The sequence below is a fragment of the Kogia breviceps genome, chromosome 1, assembly GCF_026419965.1.
Source record: "Kogia breviceps isolate mKogBre1 chromosome 1, mKogBre1 haplotype 1, whole genome shotgun sequence".
In the NCBI taxonomy this organism is placed as follows: Eukaryota; Metazoa; Chordata; class Mammalia; order Artiodactyla; family Physeteridae; genus Kogia; species Kogia breviceps.
The window spans coordinates 82,987,078-82,996,014 of NC_081310.1; positions in this window are offsets into that span (position 1 = coordinate 82,987,078).

Here is an 8,937-nt window from a genome sequence, read left to right on the forward strand (position 1 = left end):
CCATGGGTTTCAATCCTCCAGTATCTAATTTTTTTTTTTTTTTTTTTTTTTTTTGCGGTACGCGGGCCTCTCACTGTTGTGGCCTCTCCCGTTGCGGAGCACAGGCTCCGGACGTGCAGGCCCAGCGGCCATGGCTCACGGGCCCAGCCACTCCATGGCATGTGGGATCTTCCTGGACCAGGGCACAAACCCATGTCCCCTGCATCGGCAGGCGGACTCTCAACCACTGCACCACCAGGGAAGCCCTCTAATATTCTTAAGATAAGAAAGTTGGCCATAATTTTATGAGATAATGTAATATAATATCATGATGCTTGGTAAGGTGCATCTAAAACTGGAAGCCCTCCTAGAGGTGGCCCTAGAAGTACCTTTAGTTATGCAAATATAAGGCCAGCAGGAACCTTATAAGATAAGAGTCTTACAGGACCTTTTTAGTGTGTGAGGTTTTATAAAAGGTGATGCCCCGGGGCCTCCCTGGTGGTTGAGAATCTGCCTGCCAGTGCAGGGGACGCGGGTTCAAGCCCTGGTCCGGGAAGATCCCACATGCCGCGGAGCAACTAATTCATGCGCCACAACTACTGAGCCTGCGCTCTAGAGCCCGCAAGCCACAACTACTGAACCCACGTGCCACAACTACTGAAACCCGTGCGCCTAGAGCCTGAGGTCCTCAACAAGAGAAGCCACCACAATGAGAAGCCCGTGCACCGCAACGGAGAGTAGCCCCTGCTCGCTGCAACTAGAGAAAGCCCGTGCACAGCAATGAAGACCCAACGCAGCCAAAAAAAGAAAAAAAAAGCTGATGCCCTTTTCAAGCAGGCAGAGCTCTGTGGTAGAGGGGAACAAATTTGCCTTGGGTGAGCCCCTTAATCTCCCTCAGCCTACATTTCTTCATTTACTCATTTATAAAATAACATCTAGTGGGTTGAAAAGAGGCCCTCAAAATGATATGTCCGTGTCCTTACCCCTGAAATATATGAATGTGACCTTATTTGGATAAATGGTCTTTGCAAATGGAAAGTTAAGGACCTCAAGATGAACTCAACCTGGATTAGTGGGGTGAGCCCTAAATCCAATGACAAGTGTCTTTATAAAAGACAGAAGAGAAGACACAGAGAGAGAGAGATGAAAAGGTCATGTGAAGAAGAAAGCAGAGATTGGAGTTCTGCAACCACAGCTAAAGAATCCTTGGTGGGAGCCATCAGAAGCTGGAAGAGGCAAGGAAGTATTCTCCCCAGAGCCTTTGGAGGGAGTGCAGCCCTGCCAACACCTTGATTTTTGGACTTCTAGGCTCCAGAACTCTGAGACAAAATTCTATTGCTTTAAGCCACCTAGTTTGTGATAATTTGTTATGGCAGTCACAGGAAGTTAATATATAATACATGATGATGATGATGATGAATGTCACAATCAGCATCCCAGGGACCTTTTAAGAGAAAAGAGAAGGAAATCATAATGCCTACTCTCCAAAATCTGAAGTTACGGAAATTTGGTAGAGTGAACTAGGGTTAACCGGCAGTGAAGTCTATAAGAGAATTCATTAGAAGGAAAGGAGGCATCTAGGCCACTAACCAAGGCTCAACACAGGTTTGGCTGAAGAGAATTGGTTCTAGCACAGTAAATAATAGAGACTAAAGCTCTCAAGTCCAGCCAGGCTGGACAAATGTTCTAGGCAACAGTGACCTCACATGGGAATGTGAACTAAGAGAGTTGTAACCTTGGAATCTAAGTGTGGGGCATCACTTGGGCTTGTGCAGGGACTTGTACCAGCATGTAGTCACTTCAGAGGAGACTTGTATCCTTGGGACCATGCTGGACCAGGCTTTAGCAGCAATACGAAATGGTATGGAAACATAACTCTAGCCATGCACTATTAGCAGAGACTTGATAATTGTCTGTGTTCCTGATTCCTGGAAGCAGGGCTACCCCCCTGCTTGGCCTGAGTAAATGCTCAGGATTATTTGAAAATGGAGGCAGGGAAACTGGAGCCTTCCACTGGAGATACTAGACTTTGCCTTCACCAGAACAGATGGTGCTGTATTGGTTAAACTGGAGAAAGAGAGAAAGAGATGATGTACCCTTATTGGATGAAAAGAAATTCAGGGCAAGGTGCAGGTCAGGGTAAAATGAAAGCAGATTAAGATTGAAGCAGTACTTGAGGGTTACTGCTCAAGTACTGCTTGAGCAGTACTTGAGCAGTAACCCCCAAGCTTCTGGAGGGTTACCCCTCCAGAAGCTCATAAATTAACCTTTTCTCCACTTTCTAAAATAAAATGCAAGACAAACACATGGTTAATGAGAGCACCCATATAGAGTCAATAGAGAGTGACAGGTTTAACTGTTATCCTACTTTCTCCAGTAACCTATCCAAGGAAATAAAAAGTGCATCAGTCAGAAGAAATGGATCATATGTGGAAGCAGAGAAAGAGGAGCAACCCAAGGTAAACTCACACAGGGCCAGTGTGAATGCTGTTCAGGAAAGAAGGCAATTAGTCATTGGACAGCTGATTTCTAGGCTCAGTAGCCAGATAGTCCTTGATGTGGAGATTCAGGGAGCTGCAGCCCACAGGCCTTGGGTCTGTCTGGTTTCATTGCCCACATTATCTCTGTTAATCTGGTATCCTTAAACATTCCTTTCACTTACCTTAAACTGGCAGCTTAGAAATCCAGTGGGTCTGCAAAGAAGTTTTATTGGGCCAGACCCCCTCCAGTGTAATCTACAAAGCGTGTGTGGTTATGTGTTGGGTTTTATATTTGCTTTTTGAGTTCACATTTTAAAATTATTGTAAAAGTAACAAATGCACATAATAAAAAAATTTTTTTTTCAATCATTACCTAAGGATAAAAATGCAGAAAGTTACTAGACATTGCCTTGTTTCCCAATCCTTCTTTCTAGAGGTAACTGCAATTAAGATAGTTTGCTTTTGCATATATGTGTATCTTTCCAGACATTCTTCTTTTCCTATTATTTTTAAAGTAATATTTTTGAATAAACTATCTATTTTCATGTTTCAAAATTCAAAAGGTATAAAATGGTGTACTGTAAAAACTCTTACTCTCACTCTTGTCCCCCACCCTTCCATTTGCCCTCTTCAGAGACAACCAGTGTTAATTTCTTAGGTATCCATCCAGTGATATTTTATGTATATGTATAAAAATGTATATTTTTACTATTATTTAACAACTAATAGCATGGTGTATACCATGTTCTGCACTTGTTTTTCTCATTTAATAAAGTATCTTGAAGATCACTTCATATTAATACACAAAGAGATTCCTTAGCCTTTTTTTAAAAACACAGCTGAAAAGTATGTCCCTGTTTTGGTATGCCATAGTTTGTTTAACCAACCGTTGCTGATGAAAATTTATTTTGCTTCTAAATATTTTGTTATTTCAAACAATGTTGTAGAAGTTAATTTAGCACTCTATGCCACTTCAAAGGTATGTATTTTAATTCCTAGAATTTGAATTGCTGATTCAGAGTATTGCAGAATTTACGAAATTTTTGAATTAGTTGTCAATATTCAAAACTCAGAAGCTTTCATTAAAAAAATATGGGTTTTTAAGTTCACTTGAAAAATTGGAGATCTGGCAGCATTGTATGTGTCACACAGGACAAAAATTAGCTAGACCTAAATATCATCAACTGCTTCCTGTAGGTGAGACACGTATTTCCCAGGTGACCACAGTCCTCACTCACCCCATTTTGCTCCTTTACAATACTTTCCTGATGCCTGAAACCCTCTGAGTTTTTAATCCCTATGTTCCTTTGTTTTGATTCTGAGATCACACAGTAACCTTCAGATTATGATCTAATTTCCCCCAAGTCTGTCTCCAAGGAAATGATCATTTGGCATTCCAAGGTTCTGGACCCTATACTATGATTTCTCATGATCAAGTACTAAGTAGCATATGGTTGTGATTTTTCAACATATCACAGTAGATTACAGGAGTGAATATGCTGAGCATACCAACATGAGCATTCCAACTGGTGTATCAGTTATTTATTACTTCATATTATTAAGCTGACAATAAGCTGTCTACTTCAATAATTTGTAAATTTTAATAATGTGAGTCATTTATATCAGGGCCTCATCATCTCTGACAAGAGTTAGTCTTCAATACTTTAAAAAAACGAAGCCAGAGCTTGACTCCCTAAATATTGCCCTGGAAAGGATTATACAGCTCATACCTGCCTTTCCTATAGTGCTTCTCAAATTTTAGTGAGCAAACAAATTACTTGGAGGTCTTATTAAAATTCAGATTCTGATTCAGTACATCCGGAGTGGAGCCAGAGATTTAGGTTCTCTAGCAGGCTCCCTGATTGCATGTTTAGCAACAAGTCCTTAGAAGACACTTCCCTGAGTCCCACTGCTGATATACTAAACTGGTCACTTCACCTCCTCAGGGCAATGAAGAAATCAGACTGGAATGTGATGCTCCAAATAGCTCCTGTTTCTCTTCAACATCCCCATTCCTCATTTCCACCCCCAGCCCACCCACACACACATCAGAAAGCTGAACGAATCTAACTAATAGAAACATAATCAGGGCAGAGCAAAGATTTCCCTTTAATCATCACACATTACAGAGCACCGCATGTACAGGGCAATATGTCAGTTGCTAGGGGAAACAAAGATGATTAAGATAGGAACTCAGCCTTGAGATGATCTCAAACCGGCAGAGGAAACACACACACACACAGATAACAGACAAGTGGAAAGGAACTAAGTCAACAGAAGAACAGAGGCAAGAGTTAATTCTGCACGGGGTAAATGAATGGTCTAGAACAATGATTCTTTTTTTTTTTTTTTTTGGCTGTGTTGGGGCTTCATTGCTGTGGGGGCTTTCTGTAGTTGCAGTGATCAGGGCCTACTCTTCCTTGTGGTGCTGGCGCTTCTCATTGCAGTGGCTTCTTTTGTTGTGGATGGAGCACGGGCTCCAGGTGCACGGGCTTCAGTAGTTGTGACTCGCAGGCTCAGTAGTTGTGGCATGCGGGCTCTAGAGCGCAGGCTCAGTAGTTGTGGAGCACAGGCTTAGTTGTTCTGCAGCATGTGGGATCTTCCCGGACCAGGGATTGAACCCGTGTCTCCTGCATTGGCAGGCAGATTCTTAACCACTGTGCCACCAGGGAAGTCCCTAGAACAATGATTCTTAAACTCTGGTCCCAGTACCAATGGCATGGGCATCAACTGGGAAAATCTTAGACATGCAAATTATCAGACTCCACCCAGACCTACTCCAAGTGTGGTGTGGGGACAGCAATCTGTGGTTTAACAAGCCCTCCAGGTGATTCTGATACATACTAAAGCTTGACAACTGCCGGTCTATGAAAATTTCACAGAGAAGACATTTGAGTTGGACCTTAGAGAATTAATATTTCACCAACAGAAAGGGAAGGGTCATTCCAGGAGATAGATCACAGTAAACAAAAGTATGAAGCTATAAAAGTGAAATGCGGGGCTTCCCTGGTGGCGCAGTGGTTGGGAGTCCGCCTGCCGATGCAGGGGACACGGGTTCGTGCCCCGGTCCGGGAAGATCCCACATGCCGCAGAGCGTCTGGGCCCGTGAGTCATGGCCGCTGGACCTGTGCGTCGGGGACCTGTGCTCCACAAGAGGAGAGGCCACAGCAGTGAGAGGCCCGCGTACCGGGAAAAAAAAAAAGTGAAATGCATAAACTTGTTAGGTAAATAGCATATAATCAGGAGTGTGAAAGGAGAAATGGGAAACATGGCCAGAGAGGTAAATTGGGGCCAAATTATGAAGAGCCTCAAATTTTATACTGTAAAGTTTAAACATAAAGAAAACAGTTTTAAAGCAGGGGGGGTCACATGATCAGAGCTACTGATAGAACTGATCTACAATAAGGCCTATCAATTAGGAGACTATTTTGTCCTGGCAAGAAATAAGATCTAGGGGACTTCCCTGGTGGTCCAGTGGTTAAGACTCTAGACTTCCAATGCAGGGGGCGCACGTTCAATCCCTGGTTGGGGAACTAAGATCCCACATGCTGCGTGGTGTGGCCAAAAAATAATAGAAAGAACAAAATAAAGGCAGTAGAATTGGAAAAGAAAGGAGGGAAAAGATATAAAAAGCATTCATAAGCTAGGATAAACAAGCTGTATTGTATAAAGGTTTAAAACCACAAGCTGTAAGGCCAAAATGCCGTGCTCTGACACTTTTTAACTTTGTGGCTTTGGGAAATTTGTTTAATTCTGTGCCTCAGTTTTCTCATCCATAAAAAAAGAGACAATAATATATACAATGGAATGTTATTCACCCATAAAAATGGATGAAATCTTGCCATTTGAGACAATATGAATGGACCTGAGGGCATAATGATAAGTGAAGTAATTCAGACAGAGAAAGACAAATACTGTATAATCTCATTTATATGTGGAATCTTAAAAAAAAAAGACCACCAAAAACTAATTTGTACAGAGAACAAATTGATGGTTTCCCGAGATGGCAGGGGGTGGGGGAGTGGTTAGGTGAAATGGGTGAAGGAAGTTGAAAGGTACAAACTTCTAGTTTTAAAATAAAGAAGTCATGGTGATGTATTATACAGCATGGCTACTATAGTTAATAATACTGTATTGCATATTTGAAAGTTGCTAAGAAAAAAAATCGTAAAATTTCTCATCACAAGAAAAATTATGTATGGTAGCCTGTTAACTAGAATTATTGTGGTGATCATTTTGCAATATATACAAATATCAAAAAAATTATTTGATACAGGAACTAACATAATGTTGTAAGTCAATTATACCTCAGTTTTAAAAATTTAAAAAAGGAGACAATAATAATAGTTCCTACCTCATAGGACTATTGTGAGGATTAAATTAATAACTGTAAAGTGCTAAGAACAGTGCCTGGTATGAAGTAAACACTCAATAGATATCGTGTGTGTGTGTGTGTGTGTGTGTGTGTGTGGTATGTGGGCCTCTCACTCTTGTGGCCTCTCCCGTTGTGGAGCACAGGCTTCGGACACACAGGCTCAGTGACCATGGCTCACGGGCCCAGCCGCTCCGCGGCATGTGGGATCTTCCCAGACCGGGGCACAAACCCGTGTCCCCTGCATTGGCAGGCGGATTCTCAACCACTGAGCCACCAGGGAAGCCCTGTGTGTGTGTTTTATAAGGAGTAATATGTCTAAAATTTCTAGCTCAGGTTAGAAAATAATACGATCATGAGGTGAGTCTGGAATATTCTGAATTTCGAATACCTAGAGGAGACATTTACTTCTCTGTACCTCAATTCCTGGTGTGTTAACAATTAGAAATAGGCACTTAGCGTCCCAGGAAACTGGTGGGCAGGTGATACGAGCATAGGTGAAAGTGTGGTTACCAGGAGAGGATTTTTAAAACTTTGATGATCCTGGATGCTCAGGCCCTATTTCCAGTCTTACAGAGCAGGTTCTGGGGACTTCCCTGGTGGTCCAGTGGTTAACATTCCAGGCTTCCAATGCTGGGGGCATGGGTTCCATCCCTAGTCGGGGAACTAATATTCCACATGCATGCGGCACAGCCAAAAAAAAAAAAAAAAAAAAAGGAAGGAGGTTCTGGTTTATACTTTTTAAATGAAGTTAGATGCAGTTAGTGTAAATATAGCTGAACAAATTAAAGTAATAATGAGAGTCTGTGGTAGTCAATAGTGCTGATTCATCAAATACATCTGCTTCTCCCTCCTTCCAGAGATGAGATGTGACTGTTCTTCCTGGCTCCCTTGTGTTTGGCTAGGGCCTTATGACTCATTCAAGCCAATGAGTTGAAAATTAAAGTGTCCTGAGTCACTGTAATTGCCATCGTGAGACCCTCTAGTGTTCTCTCCTTTTGGCAGGGCAGCTCATCAGCCTGGGTTTCTGAGTAAGCTATCATGAGCAGAGCTCCACTGTCAACTTTCTAGAGATGATTATGTGGTGCGAGCAAGTAATATGTATTTTTGTTTTAAGCTTTTGGAGTTGTTTCTGCATAGAGCATAGTCTGTCCTGATACAGATACTATTTAAACACATATCAAATTCTTAAAAACTAAACAGTTACCAAGGGCTTCCCTGGTGATGCAGTGGATAGGACTCTGTGCTCCCAATGCAAGGAGCCTGGGTTCAATCCCTGGTCAGGGAGCTAGATCCCACATGCATGCAGCAACTAAGAGTTCACATGTCACAACTAAGGAGCCCACCTGCCTCAACTAAGACCTGGTGCAACCAAATAAATATTTTAAATAAATAAATAGTTAACAAATAGTCCTACTGAGGGTGTGGGGAAAAGAGATACTTTTACAGATTTGCTAGTGGAAGTAAAAATTGTTTCAACCTTTTGAAAAGTAATTTGACAGCAGATCCTAATAAAAATAGGAGAAAGTACATTATTTTTTTACTGATTCCATTTTGGGGAATCTCTTTCACAGAAATTAAAGTACTACTGCAAACGGATGTTAATGTTTATTGTTATTTGTAGTGCCTAAAAATTGAAAACAATCTAAATTCCTAAATATGGTTTAGCCATATTATGAAATATTATGCAACTGTTAAAAAGACAACTTTTATCCTTTTTATTGACTTCATGTGATGTCCACATGTTAAATGAAAACAAAACATAAAAAATCCACATGTTTGACCTTGTACACCCAAGCCTAGAAAAGTAAGCTGTTTTATCTCAAAGGAGCAGGGATGGTTAAGTGATGGGGTGGAGAGGAAATTTTCAGATTTTTCTTATTACATCTTAATATTCGACAGTTACAATTTGTACAACTTATGTAATGAAACAAACTCAAGTAAAAGTGAGAAACAATTCTAAACCTAAGAGTGTTTGCCAACTGAGCCTTTACACAATAAACTTAGTATTGCTGCCACCAGTTGGGGGTGGTGGAAGAGGCGGAGCTTCTGTAATATACTCTAGGCCACGCCCACTTTACCCAGCCGGCCGGTCATTTCTCACGT